We start from the raw sequence: 12,379 nt of genomic DNA on the forward strand, positions 1-12,379 counted from the left end.
GGACATTCATCCTAGCACAGTTACCTTAACACTGATCCAGGGATTATTATTTTTTTTTTACATTTTTAATGTGTTGGAGAATTTTGTAGATTTCAATATCTAAATATATACACATCATATAATTACTATGTCATAGAATATTTTAGTAATGCACTTATAATTGTTTCTCGACAATCATGTTCTGTAGGTAGATTAATAGGAAAATACACTGCTCTACAGCCAAAATGCTTCTGAAATAAATGTAGTCAAACTTTACTACTTCTGGGTCACTGAGAACGAAAATGATGCTTAAAATTGTTGATTGGCTCTAGTTTTCAACATATGCTATTGGGTCAGTATATACGACCCTTGACTTGGGAATGGCAGAGGATACGTGAGTTATAAAGGGAAGGGATCTCAGTTTAAACCAGAAATGACTAAAATACATCTTTGACTGGATCTATGAATCAATCTATGACTGGGTTTGGACAGTACTTGCTTTTTAGGCAAAACAATGAATGATGCAATCTGAAGCTGATATTGCATCATACAGGATATGAATTGCATCATGTTATTCCTAGAAGTCATGGATGATGCAATCATAACGAAGCTTACATCACTCTGCTGAACAAATTGCCCTATATCAGCTCTAGAAATCATACAGTGTCGTGCTCTCTTATTTGTCAGTGTTTGATTTTCCAAAGGGACACATTTCTGTTTAGCCAAAGTGAGCAGAGATGCCTCGTACTTGTGTGAACAGTGCAGATAACTTCTGCTATGTTTGTGGTGAAGTGACTTTGCATCACAAAAGCGCTGTATAACCACTATGGTTAAGAAAGCCTACCGCCTTTATTTGGGCTGCAAAATTGGAGATCAGGACAAGAGGTGGGCCCCACACATATGCTGCAACACTTGTGCAACAAATCTTCGCCAGTGGTTGAACAGGAAAAGGAAATCTATGCCTTTTGCAGTGCCAATGATTTGGAGAGAGCCAACAGATCATCCCAGCAATTGTTACTTCTGCATGGTGCCTCCAGTTGGGAAAGGTGTGTCAAAGAAGAAAAAGTGGACTGTGCATTATCCAAACATTCCATCAGCTATACGCCCAGTATCCCACGGAGAAGGACTGCCGGTTCCTGATGCACCAGAATCATTCTCACTTGAGTCAGACGAGGAAGAGGAAGAGGATGAAACTTCTGGTCCTGAACCATCAATGTCACAGGACCCACATTTTCTCCCATCCTCCTCTGAACCAGACCTCATAACACAAGGTGAACTGAATGACCTTGTCAGGGATTTGGAACTACCCAAGAGTAAGGCAGAGCTGTTGGGCTCCAGACTACAGCAGTGGAATCTCCTGGCAGGTGATGTTAGGGTTTCCATGTTCCGTGACCGTCAAAAGGATCTTGTCCCATTCTTCTTCATGGAAGGTGATCTTGTAGCCTGCAACAACATCCATGGTGTGATGGCAGCCCTCAACATCGTTCACGATCCAGATGAGTGGAGACTGTTCATTGATTCATCGAAGACGAGTCTTAAAGCTGTTTTACTGCATAATAGCAATGTTTTGCCATCAATTCCAGTTGGTCATGCAGTCCATATGAAGGAAACCTATGACAACATGAAACAACTTTTGAGGTGCATAAACTATGACCAACATCAGTGGCAGCTTTGTGGCGATTTGAAGGTTGTTGCTCTCTTGCTTGGTCTGCAGACTGGATATACAAAGTACTGCTGTTTTCTCTGCGAATGGGATAGTCGTGCAAGAGATTCCCACTACATCAAGAAAGATTGGCCACTCCGACAGTCATTGGAGCCTGGGAGGAAAAGTGTTCAGCATCTACCACTTGTTGAATCAAGGAAGATTTTGTTACCACCCTTACACATCAAGCTGGGTCTGATGAAGAACTTTGTCAAGGCCATTGACAAAACACAAGCAGTTTTCTAGTACCTCTGTGGAAAATTTCCAAGGTTAAGTGAAGCTAAGATAAAGGAAGGTGTCTTTGTTGGTCCTCAGATTTGTGAATTTCTTCGAGATGATGCATATGACCATGCACTGCGTGGCAAGGAAAAGACGGCATGGAAAGCCTTCCAGTTAGTGGCAATAAATTTTCTCGGAAACAACAAGGCAGACAACTACAGGTTGTTGGTGGAAAACCTCCTCAAGGCATACAAAAGCCTTGGTTGCAACATGTCATTAAAGATACATTTTTTGCACTCTCATCTAGATTTTTTTCCACCGAACTGCGGAGCAGTGAGCGACGAGCATGGCGAGCGATTTCACCAGGACATTGCAACAATGGAGAAACGCTATCAGGGCAAATGGAGCCCATCAATGCTTGCAGACTATTGCTGGACAGTGACAAGAGATGCTCCATTTAATGAATATAAGAGACAAGCCAAGAAGCGCCGAGTAGATACTGAATAGGACTAAACTATGTACATAATAGTTTTTTGCCTTTTGTTTCATACTAAATTTTATTTATATAACCCTTTTGCTGATTTTTAAAGTGTTACATAACAGGACAGGCGAAATATTATCATGTAAAGCAACCATAAACAGATGAAAAGACCTAGGTTTACAATTTATGATTAAAACTCTACTATCTACACAAGATACATAGACATAAAAAGTAAAAACTTAAATATCTTAGAAACAGTAGCCAATCAGTTGTTTTAATTGTCGTATTTGAATTCAGCACATCAAAATACATAATAAATAGCACATTTTATCTCTGAAGCAGACGACTTCTCAAAAATTGTAGACCAGTGATATTTATTTTTAGTGAAATTTGTGTGTACATATTTATTGTGAGACTAAGTTAGGGGGACTGTGATGATATATGCATTTCTTTATACTTGGATTAGAGTAATAGGTTTGCTAATTGAGTGGACAATGTAAGATTAATTTACTTTACTTGCTTTCACCTTACTGTAAGTGATGTGATAGGCAATAACACTGTTGTCACTATGCAACTGTATCTGGTTTTTGAAACAAATTTGTTTGTGTTTGAAATTTCAGGGTTTTTTTTTCCTTTTTGCATGTGTACATCTTTTTCTTCTTGTTTTCTTCCCCCCTAACCCCATTGAGTGCTGACAAATGAAGAAGCAGTTATTTTTAAAATTTTATGGCATAGATAGTGAATCTGATCCTTAAATTAAAGGTGTGAGCAGAACTGGCCAAACTAAGGCCCACATACTGCAAACAGGTGTGCTAATTGAAGGTCATTCATGCTCCAGGGAAACTGCAGGAGCCTCAGGCTATGTACACAGTAGCTTATCTCGGTATAAATTATGTCATTCAGGGGTGTGAATAAGACACTCCCTGAGTGACAAGTTATAGTGACCTAAGTGCTGGTGTAGACAGCACTGTTGGCAGGAGAGCTTCTCTTGCTGACATGGCTACTGCCACTTGTGAGGGCTGGAGAAATGAAGTCGAAGGGAGAGCTCTCTCCCATCAGCTTAGACTATCTACACTAGCAGCACTACAGCGATGCAGCTGCACTCCTGTAAATTCTGTAGTGTAGCACTAGTAGGTCTCTCAAGGAAATGCTGCATAGATGGAGTCCATACTAGGACACCTGTTTGTAGTGTTGGGACTAATAATGGCTCCTACTGAATCCTGCCTCATTCCAAGCACACCTGCGAAGATCTGTATTTAGTCAAGAATACATCTTCATCACGACCCTATGTTCACTTCCAGTGCTGATAAAATCAAATTAAGCATCAGACCAAGAGAAGAATGTAGTTCTCTTGGTTCTACAGCTAGCCTCTAACCCAAAATGCCTTGTAGGTAAGTCAATGAAATGGTGTTTCTTAGTTACCACATCAGAAAAATGTAGCTAGTAATTCTTTGCAGTTAAACACTGCATTTTAATATCAAGGCATTCTACATAGGGAGTGTGACGGAGTTTATGTATCCCACATTGGAACTGAAGGGTTTAAGAAGCAACTCTGGGCCCAGGTGATCCTCCCCAGCCACACCTGCAGAGCATGCTCCTGATGGAGGTGGCGCTAAAAGGGAGCCAGACAGATCCGAAGAGGTCTGACAGGTTAGGGAGAGAGTCCTACCCTGAGAGCTCCCGAAGAAAGGTGCTGCAGAAGCCTTCTCCCAAACAGAGAGCCTGCCAGAATAACAGAAGGGTCAGTTATTCTCATTTCTTTTATAAGACCCTGTTTTCAGTTGCTTAAAACTTTTCCAGATTTTAACTGTTCAGGCTGAAATTTTCCATGCTGTGTGTCAGCCTAAAGATGAAAGTTTTTGGAAAAACTCAGCCAAATTAATTAAGCCATTTTTAAGAACAAGAGTTGGGGGAAATGGTTTTTTGCCCATGTTAAAAAAATCTTGAGGCCTTTTCTTTCAAATACTATAGTGCCCCCTTGCTTCAGAGAAGTGATTTACATTTTTCAGGGGCTGGACTTTGCATCATGGGATGTGCCTTTTGCCATCCACTTATAAGTCTGACCAAATTTAGCTGTTATAATCATTTGAAAAGAATGGCTGTTTGTCCATGTTCAGTAGAGACTTGCTAGAGCTTAAATCTTCAAAATTATCAAAAATCTTCAAAGATTCCATCCTCATGGAGCATGGTTGAGCCTTTCACAGCTCCAGTGTGTGACAGCACTGCACATGAACATCCCCACAAAGTAACTGTGTGTGCTTTCTCCAGTCCAGGGTCACAGCCAGCCTTTCCTTGTAGAGCCTGTTCCTGGCTGCTCTGGGTCAGGTCCTGGAACTGAGAGAAGTGAGCCTGTCTCTCAGGTCCTTAATGTCACCCACTTCTTGCACCCAGGCAGTGTGCAGGGGGAACCCATCTGAGTCAAAATGGAGAGGGGACAAGAGATGGGCTTGTGGCATTGCAAGGGAGGGCTGGGGGAGTAACATAAGGACAGCCATACTGGGTCAGACCAATGACTCATGGAGCCCAGTATTCTGTCTTCCAACAGTGGCCAGTGCCAGATGCTTCAGAGGGAATGAAAAGAACAGGGCAACTATTGAGTGATCCATCCCCTGTTATCCACTACTAGCTTCTGACAGTTATAGGCTTAGGAACACCCAGATCATCGGCATGCATCCCTGACCACTTTGGCCATCAGCCATCAAAGGACCTCTCCTCATGAACTTCTTTAATTCTTTTTTAACCCTGTTATAGTTTTGGCATTTGCAATTCTATAATGATAAGCACCATAGAAAAGCCTAAGAGGAAGTTAATATTTCTGTCTTCAGAGCAGGGTTTGAATAGTTATGGTAAATAAGGCCTGGGGCCACACATTAAGGAATGAGGAGAAGACAAAATATTGAATAGCTGCTCAGTAAGTGAATACTATCCCTTCTATACACTGACTGAGGCAGGGTCCTGTGGAAAGAATAGTTTGAGACCGTGTAATTAAAGACTGTATCAAAATTCATATACAAGGAGACCAAATTATGATTACATAGGCAGCCATATTCCTGCATTTCCTAACTCTTGAGTGCTTGACTTTGCAACTTTAATAATCTTCTTTTAACATAGTTTGTATCTAATATGTAGTAACGAGGACATGGTAATGAACTGACAGCCAATCAGAGTTTGGGGCACTGATGTAATATGCTCTCTCTCTAATCTATCCTTTTCAGAAGAGGTGGGCAGAAGCTTCTAAATGGTCTTGCAGGGTACATGTGACAGGGTGCAAAGCAGAAAACTGCTTAGCCAACCTTCTGTCACTCCTGCTCCAATTAAGGGAGGTGAATTGGAGCTGGGTAGATCACCTGGCCCTGATTGGGGAAGCTGGAACAGCTGCTGTCTCATCAGGCTGGGGCTGGATAAGAGCCCCAGAGGAAGGAAGTCAGGGGAGGAGCTGCAGTAGAGGAAAGGCAGTGAGGGGAAGCAGAGAGAGAGAGCGAGAGCTTGCTTCCTCCCTCCCTCCCTCCTTCCTGCCGGTGGACTGTAAGAAGGGGACTACGTGTATGGTGGAAAGGTGGTAGGAGCACAGCATGTAAATAAAACACCAGGTGAGCACTGCAACAAAAGGTCTCTGTGTGACTTTCTCAGCCCAGTGGGGGCAGGAGCAGGAGGGCCCGGCAGGGACTCCATTACAGTACAGCATATAGCCATCAAGGTGACAAAGGGCTGGATATGTGGGGTCTGCCTCTCAAAGGCAATTATGCAGTTTCTTGGCTAGCTGAAGATGAAATAGGCTTTGGCTGGCTGCTACTGCTGCCTTTGGATTCAGAAGCAGCAGTCACTTTGAGATTGCACCCTGAGATTGCAAGCCACTTTGAGAATAGCTAAGCAGATGCTTTTACCCCAGGGAGCAGCCATAACCTTTGCCAGTTCCTCAAATACTTACTCCTGCCAACAATCATCATGTCCATCTTAATTGGGTTGAGCCTAAGCCAGCTGGCTTTCGTCCTGGTCTGTGTCTTTGGCAAAGTGGAGAAGAAAAGGAAAGCAGTTCTGATTGGGTTTGATGAACTGGCAATATAGAACAGAATATTGGCATATAGATTAAACAGTGTAGCCACAAAGCACCACCCAGTGACTTCACACATGCTGAATAACACTGGGGCAGGGCTGAAATCCATGGGATTTCACAGCTGAGAGCTTTGTAGGAGTAAAAAAGCAAATGTTCCAAACAACCCCTTTGGATCTCTCAGGAAGGAATGAGGGGAGCCACTTTAAAATGATTCCATCCTGCCCCCAGCCAAGTCCTGCAAACAAGCCAGCAGCACCTTCTGATCAGGATGTTGAATGTTGCTATTAGTGCTAGTAGTATCAATGTGCATATCTGGATTCCTTCCTGGATTACAGGACCACATAACCATGTCATGGACGGTTTGTGTTTTACTGATGACTTACTTTGCATTAAGCATTGTGAGCTGAAGTTTGGGGCCTGTGTCTGCTCTTATTGAGAGAGGTAGGGTTAACAGATAGCAAGTGTGAAAAATTGGGATGGGGGTGGGGTAACAGGTGCCTATATAAGACAAAGCCCTGAATATTTAGACTGTCCCTATAAAATCTGGACATCTGGTCACTCTAGATCTCAGGTGCCACTAAAGGAACAGATACTGAGAACCTTTCACATTGGCCATATCCAGGAGCCCTTCGCTCCACATTCAGGTCCTAACAAACAGAAATTAAGTGACTTGCCAAACTCAGATTAGATACCTTTAGCAGCGTCGGCATTTGAACCTAGATATCTTGAGTTCCAGTCCAATGCCTTAACCACAAGACCATCATCTATCCTGTTTTATATTGGGACTTTGACATTTGAATTGGTGTTTCCCTCTAAGGGATTATTTTTACTCGTGCCCTACAACATGTGCAGCACAGTGCAGAGGCTGGTCACAAACCCAATCCTTGCACTTGTTCTGGTAAGGGCAGGGAGGTGTGAATGAGAGGTAGGAGTCATAGACTATAAAATAGTTGTAGTATGGGCTCTTCCTTCAGATCACAGTTCCTCCAGAAGCACGCACTGAAGTGGTGCCCCTCTGTACTCCTATTGCAACAGGGATAGGTCTTACAGGCATAAGGTAACCTGGCCCTAAAGATGACTGGGAAGTGTATCCACAAAATTAAGTTTTTGACTATAAATAATATTTCTGCATATATTTGTGGGTAATCTCACATTTGAAAACAAATGTTGAGTATTTTTTTTCCTAACCTTGTTTTCACACCCCCAGAAAAAATTCAAACAATTCACATTTCTCACAATGTAGTTTCAAATGTGTGTCCATAATCACAACATAGCAGGTTTTGCATTATTCAGGACCAGGAGAGTATATGTTCTAGAAGCTAATTTAACTCTGCTTACTACCAGCTGAGAGATTTGTTGTTGGCTGGAATTAAAAGACTTAAGGTCTCCCTATATAATACCCATTGGTCCTTTGTGATTTTGCTTTGTCTCTACAGGAGTTTTTAGTTTTTATATCAGCTTATTTTAATAAAGACGGTGGCAGAGAAAAAGAAAATAGATTGTTAGTGATTTTGACAATATTTCAGTGCCACTGCATGGAGCAGCAGACTAGGTGGGAGCATACTCCTCTGACTTAACTTTGAATTACCTTTCTCCTCCACAACCCCTTTTATTCCCCAGAATCAGTAAAAATAAGACTCTCACAAATATTTGTGATCAACTTTCTATCTCTCTCTCTCTCACACACACTCATGGCATCCCTTTTTTGTTAGATTTCAGATTAATTAGATGAGCATTAGTCTAATTGGTAGCCTATGACTTTGTGGAAGATAAGTCTATACTGAGAGAGACAGAAAAGATTTCAAATAGGTGTCTGAATAAGTGATATAGAACCATAGAAATGTAGAGCTGGAAGGCATCTTGAGAAGTCAAGTCCAGACCCTTGTGCTGTGGCACGATGAAGTAAACCTAAACCAGCCCTGACAGGTGTTTGTTCAACTTGTTTTCAAAAGCTTCCAAAGATGGGAATTCCACAATCTTCCTTGAAAGCCTGTTAACATAAGAATGGCCATACTGGATCAGAACAAAGGTCCATCCAGCCCAGCATTCCTGTCTGCCGACAGTGGCCAATGTCAGGTGCCCCAGAGGGAGTGAACCTAACAGGCAATGATCAAATGATTTCTCTCCTGCCATCCATTTCCACCCTCTGACAAACAGAGGCTAGGGACACCATTCCTTACCCATCCTGGCTAATAGCCATTAATGGACTTAACCTCCATAAATTTATCTAGTTCTCTTTTAAACCCCGTTATAGTCCTAGCCTTCACAACCTCCTTAGGCCAGGAGTTCCAAAGGTTGATTATATGCTGTGTGAAGAACTTCCTTTTATTTGTTTTAAACCTGCTGCCCATTAATTTCATTTGGTGGCCCCTAGTTCTTATATCATGGGAACAAGTAAATAACTTTTCCTTATTCACTTTCTCCACACTACTCATGTTTTTATATACCTTTATCATATCCCCTTTAGTCTCCTCTTTTCCAAGCTGAAAAGTCCTAGCCTCTTTAATCTCTCCTCATATGGTACTTGTTCCAAACTCCCTAATCATTTTAGTTGCCCTTTTCTGAACCTTTTCTAATGCCAGTATATCTTTTTTTGAGATGAGGAGACCACATCTGTATGCAGTATTCAAGATGTGGATGTACTATGGATTTATATAAGGGCAATAAGATATTCTCCATCTTATTCTCGATCCCTTTTTTAATGATTCCTAACATCCTGTTTGTTTTTTTGACTGCCTCTGCACACTGCGTGACATCTTCAGAGAACTATCCACGATGACTCCAAGATCTCTTTCCTGATTAGTTGTAGCTAAATTAGCCCCAATCATATTGTATGTATAGTTAGGGTTATTTTTTCCAATGTGCATTACTTTACATTTATCCACATTACATTTCATTTGACATTTTGTTGCCCAATCACTTAGTTTTGTGAGATCTTGTTGACGTTCTTCACAGTCTGCTTTGGTCTTAACTATCTTGAGCAGTTTAGTATTGTTTGCAAACTTTGCCACTTCAATATTTACCCCTTTCTCCAGATCATTTATGAATAAGTTGAATAGGTTTGGTTCTAGGACTGACCCTTGGGGAATAATACTAGTTACCTCTCTACAGTCTGAAAATTTACCATTTATTCCAGAGCTTAACTACCATTATAGTTTGTGGTACAGTATTACCCCCAGATCCTTTTCAGCAGTACTATCAACTAGCCAGTTATTCCCCATTTTATAGTTGTGGATTTGATTTTTCTTTCCTAAATAAAGTACTTTGAACTTGTCTTTATTGAATTTCATCTTGTTGAGTTCAGACCATTTCTCCAAATTGTTAAGGTCATTTTGAATTTTAAACCTGTCCTCCAAAGTCCTTGCAACCCCTCCCAGGTTGGTGTCATCTGCTAGTTTTATAAGCATACTCTCTACTTCATTATCCAAGTAATTAATGAAAACATTGAATAGTATCGGACCCAGGACTAACCCCTGTAGGACTTCAGTAGGTAGGCCCTCCCAAATTGATAGCAAACCATTGATAGCTACTCTTTGAGTATGGTCTGTCAACCAGTTGTGCACCCAACTTATAGTAAATTAATCTAGACCACATTTCCCTAGTTTGCGTATGAGAATGTCATGTGGAACAGTATCAAAAGCCATAATATAATCAAAGTATATCATGTCTACCACTTCCCCCATCCACTAGGTCAATAATCCTATCAAAAGAAGGAAATGAAGTTAATTTGGCATGATTTGTTCTTGACAAATCCATGCTGACTATTCCTTATAACTGTATTATCTGCCAGGTGTTTACAAATTGATTGTTTGATAATTTGCTCGAGTATTGTTCCAGGTATTGAAGTTAGAGTGAATAGTCTATAATTCCCTCAGTTCTCTTTGTTCCCCTTTTTAAAGATATGTGCTATGCCCTTCTCCAGTCTTGTATATTCACCTCACCTTTTAAAGTCAAATATAAAGCAGTTTTTACAGTGTTGGACTGCCACAGCTTCTTGACAGTCTTGTCTGTTTGTTTTTCTTAATAATAGACTTCTTCATTGCAGCATTGTCCCTTCTTATAGCCATTTGAATTCATTTTGGACTATCTGAATTGTAAATAAACACTAAAGTGATGATGTGAATAGCCTCTGAGTTGAGAGTTTTTCAAGTATTATGGAAGGGATTGATAAAGCTAATAGAACACTTTTTAGAGAAACACTCTATCCTTTATCTACTGACTGTTCCCTATCTGGCATGCTCCATGCTGTACGACAACACTGAGTATATATTGCACTTTGATTTTTGTGAAAAATTCAATAAAAAGTTAATTACAATGAAACTAAGAATAAATGGGGAATTTAAGCAGAACTATTTCGCACAAAGGGTAACAAACATACAAAATAAGCTACCACAATAGGCAATTAAATTGTAAATGTGTTTGTGACACCTACAGTGGATTGATTTTCTGAAGGCAAGGATTAAAGGAGGTGGTGAATGAGGAACATGGGATTAAGGTGAACAGAAAAGGGCAGAGGTATGGGATCCTAAGGTCTTTTCCTTGCATTAAAATTACTTAAGTTCTTTAGGGGGAAACAAAAAAAGAAGAAAAGAAACTTTTAATCAGAAAACACAACTTTGTGCTAAATCCTGTACTTTAAACGTGTACTGTAGCCTGGAGTATTTGAACTTCTTGCAGCATTTGGTAAAAAATGAGCTGCTGGTGTACAAGTCTCTCTCTTCCTGCTCCCCAACATTTACAGTGTAACCTAAAAATTAATCAGGTTTTATCACTAATCAGATTTCTGTTCTGTTTTGTTCTGGTTCTCATTCCCTTCTATATACATTGTTATACCTTGCCCATCACCAAACTATCTGAGACTGTAGTGCATTAGGTGATGTGACTACACATCTGTCACATATCGTTTGTTCTCTCATCCTTTTCCTGGGGGGAGAAGTATGTACAGTAGAGTTTCATTGTTTTTTTTTTTAAATATAAACATACCTGTTGCTATGTGATTGTTAGAGAAGGCAAGGTCAAAGAAATGTGTCTCGCACTTGGAGCGGAAGGTGATGAGGTTTTGATGGCCCTTACTTCCTTGGGGGATTTCATTCCACATTCTCGGACTGTCCCTAGACAAAGTTCTGTCTACTGCACAGATGAGATTTATTGTGAGGCTATGCCTATGCTACAGGCGCTACAGTATCGCTTTCTAAGGCGATGGAAGGGATTTTTTCCATCATTGTAGTTAATCCACCCGTCCATCAATATAGCAGTGTCTACACTGGAGTTTAGGTCAGCTGAATTGCTTCACTCAGATGTGTGAATTTTTCATACCCCCCAAGGGATGTATCTAGGTGAGCCTAAATTTTAAGTATAAACCTGGTCTTAACGTAGAGGGTGCCATTGTGCCATGGGAGTGCAATTGTTGACCACAGTCTCTGTCACAGAGCTTTAGATGATCTTTTAGATATCCTGGACCCACTTTGACGATAAGGACAAAGATCTTGAACTTGGTTTAAAATTCTAAGGGAAGCCAGTGTAGGGAGCAGAGAACAGATTTGATGTGCTCACAGTAGCCTGCGTTACTGAGGAGATGCACTGCAGCACTGTACACTAGTTGGAGTTTTCTGAGTGATTAAGACTTCATGTCCAATATATTGTATGACTGTAGTCCAGTCAAGAGAGGACGAAAACATAAATAACTGAGGCCAGATCTTTGTCCACCACAATGGCATGGAGTCGTCTAGCCTACTGAAGATGGTAGAAATGGATGCTGCTATGTGAGAGCTCAGTGTCAATGAGGAATACAAGAGACCTCATAGACTACAGACTAAATTGATCAGTTATGGGTGTGTGTGTGTGTGTGTTCAATCAAAGGAGACTGCAACATGGCTGCAAACTCTTTTAAATACTTTTCTCTGCCCATCAGCTCTGTCTTGCTCAGATGTAGCACCAGCCAACT

At 40.9% G+C, this 12,379-nt stretch overlaps 1 protein-coding gene across 27 annotated transcripts in view; it reads left to right on the forward strand.

The window, feature by feature from the left end:
* DMD (dystrophin) overlaps nucleotides 1–12,379 on the forward strand; it is a 2,010,563-nt gene that overhangs the window by 979,303 nt on the left and 1,018,881 nt on the right. The window contains exon 1 of one of the 27 annotated variants that reach the window (XM_065590933.1): nucleotides 5,841–5,971. The exons of the other annotated variants lie outside the window; for them this stretch is intronic. The gene's annotated coding sequence lies outside the window, so the exon portion shown is untranslated. Of the gene's footprint in view, nucleotides 1–5,840; nucleotides 5,972–12,379 lie in introns of those variants that run through there. 27 annotated transcript variants of the gene reach the window in all.

Source organism: Chrysemys picta, chromosome 1 (assembly GCF_011386835.1).
Source record: "Chrysemys picta bellii isolate R12L10 chromosome 1, ASM1138683v2, whole genome shotgun sequence".
NCBI classification, from domain to species: domain Eukaryota; kingdom Metazoa; phylum Chordata; order Testudines; family Emydidae; genus Chrysemys; species Chrysemys picta.